We start from the raw sequence: 2,252 nt of genomic DNA, 5'->3' as shown, positions 1-2,252 counted from the left end.
AAAACGAAAAAATAAATTTGAAAAACAAATTGAATTTTTTTTTAAAAAAATTGTTAGTAATGGCGCACTTCTATGTGGTGCGCCATTAGTATCTGGTATACTAATGGCGCACCGTGTGATATACTAATGGCGCACTCCCTGGTGCGCCATTAGTATCTAGTATACTAATGGTGTACCCCTGGTGCGCAATTAGTATTAATTACTAGTGGCGTGATGCTAGTGGCGCATCTGTAGTGCGCTATTAATGGCCAAAACAGGTGCGTCATTAGCAGGCCTTTTCCTAATAGTGATGGCTCAATTTCTCACGTATCGTCCAACTAAAGAAACAATTTCAACCGCAAAAAAACCTACAGACGAATCCCTTTGGCAATCTCTCAATCTCTCACGACTCCTCATCATAAAGGTATCCATCTCTCTCTCAAGTCTCTCTTTGGCAATCTCTCAATCTCTCACGACTCCTCATCAAAAAACTTAAAAAACAAGCTGTATCCATAATCCATCTCTCTCTCCAGCCGTGACTCCTCTCCTTCATCTAGGTTTCAACAACTTCTCCTCTAAAATCGCTGCAGATTCCTTCCTTCCTCTCTACCCGGAAAAAGCTGCCCTCGATTCCACACGGCCGTCGTTTCCCCTACTGTTCTTGCATGACCCGAAGAGCAGATTTTGTCGTGCTCTACTCTTCTTATTATAGGCGACGCTGCTCGAGTGCTTTTGTGGGCAACTCGCCAATGGTGGCGAGGGCAGGATCCTTTTTGAAGAATCTGTACTCGAGAAATAGTCCCCCTAAGAATATGTTATCCAAAAAAATAAATGAAAAGGAAATCTCAAGATAGCGTCTCTTCTGCAGGTCCATCAGATCGTTCTTATTAAGACATCCAGGTGGTGGCGACAGGCGAGTAACTCATGCTACACTGCTACGTCGCACGATGCACAGGTGCGCCAGAACAGATTTTTTATGTTCAGTGTGAATCAAATAGATGTGCAGATGTGTGTTGTTCGACGTCCTTGGTCGAGTAACATGAATTTTTACAAGCATTATAAAGCGTGGAGCCTTTACATAAACTTCAACACAGGTTACTGGATAGGATGTTCGCTGCTGGAAGAGAACCGGCGGCTGGAAGAAACGAACCTATGGATGGCATTAACAGGTGATGATGGAAGGATGGGAAGTGACATAGCAAGAGAAAAGAAGCAGGCTTCATGTGCAACGCTGTTGAACTGACTATCATGTAGAAGTCGCTTCCTCTATCCTTTACTTTCTCCCATGTTCTTTGCATGCATAATATCTGTGCACATATATGAACCATCGTTCATGCATATGAATCAATTTCTTAGATTCACCTTTTTATGAACTGAAAGAACGTACAAGTTTCAAAGTAGAAAATAATCAATATATCAAGATTTAGTTTTCTTATGAATACCAGATCGATAAATGTTGTGTGAGCAATTAAGGTTTACATTTTCTCATTTAAGGAAGCATTCAGTTGATAGGCCTATGTGCTAGCTACTTACCAGTTCTACGATTCAAATAATTCATGCGCCGAGTAGACGTTCTATATGACATTGGAGAATTGACACCCATAAACAATCAGTTAAATTATAAGCATGGAATATTTGACATGCAAAGTTCTATCATCTCAGTGTCTTATTGTGCAGATACTGTGCCGTTCATGCCTACTAGACGAGATAAAAGGTGAGTGCTTTGTTCTCAAGTGAAGTAAATCAAAGTGTTGCCGTAGGAGGAATATCCTAAAATAAGAGCCTTTATTTGTTTAAAAATACTAATCAAGATCAGTCGTTCGAGTTTCTACACCCAGATTCTGCTGTTTTCTGAAACCAGAAAAGAGAAACCAAATTGTATGGTTCTCCCAATTTAGGGTAAATTTAATCTTAAATTCAGGCATATTTGGTACTATTTGTTGTTGCTTAAATGTTGCTATTCTCAGTTCTAGGCCACATCATTTTTTCTAAAGTACATAAGCTAACATATCTGTAGAAACGGTTTCTTACAAATTTCCGTCTTCCAGATCATATAATTATCCAAGTCGTTGCAGAAATACCGAACTTCTTTTCTCAGAAAAGCCTCAGTTTTTCTTATGAAAAGTCGCTCCTTACATAGTTGAATTTTTAAATGGAATATTAGTGTATTACCCTGTTCTTATAGAAGCTAGAATGGCTGTTCTCCATGTAAATATAAGCATCATTCATTTAGCAGTTTGGTTATGAATATATCACATATATGTTAGCTCACC

At 39.1% G+C, this 2,252-nt stretch overlaps 1 long non-coding RNA gene across 1 annotated transcript; it reads left to right on the top strand.

The window, feature by feature from the left end:
• Positions 1-521: 521 nt before the first annotated feature.
• LOC123176071 (uncharacterized) lies at positions 522-1,501 on the top strand. The gene is made up of 3 exons (XR_006488347.1): positions 522-731; positions 848-934; positions 1,074-1,501. It is a non-coding gene; the product is annotated as an uncharacterized lncRNA (long non-coding RNA).
• Positions 1,502-2,252: the final 751 nt, after the last annotated feature.

Source organism: Triticum aestivum, unplaced genomic scaffold (genome assembly GCF_018294505.1).
Source record: "Triticum aestivum cultivar Chinese Spring unplaced genomic scaffold, IWGSC CS RefSeq v2.1 scaffold58993, whole genome shotgun sequence".
Classification (NCBI taxonomy): Eukaryota; Viridiplantae; Streptophyta; class Magnoliopsida; order Poales; family Poaceae; genus Triticum; species Triticum aestivum.
Note: the sequence above shows the minus strand (reverse complement) of the source record. Positions and strands in the feature narration are given on the sequence as shown.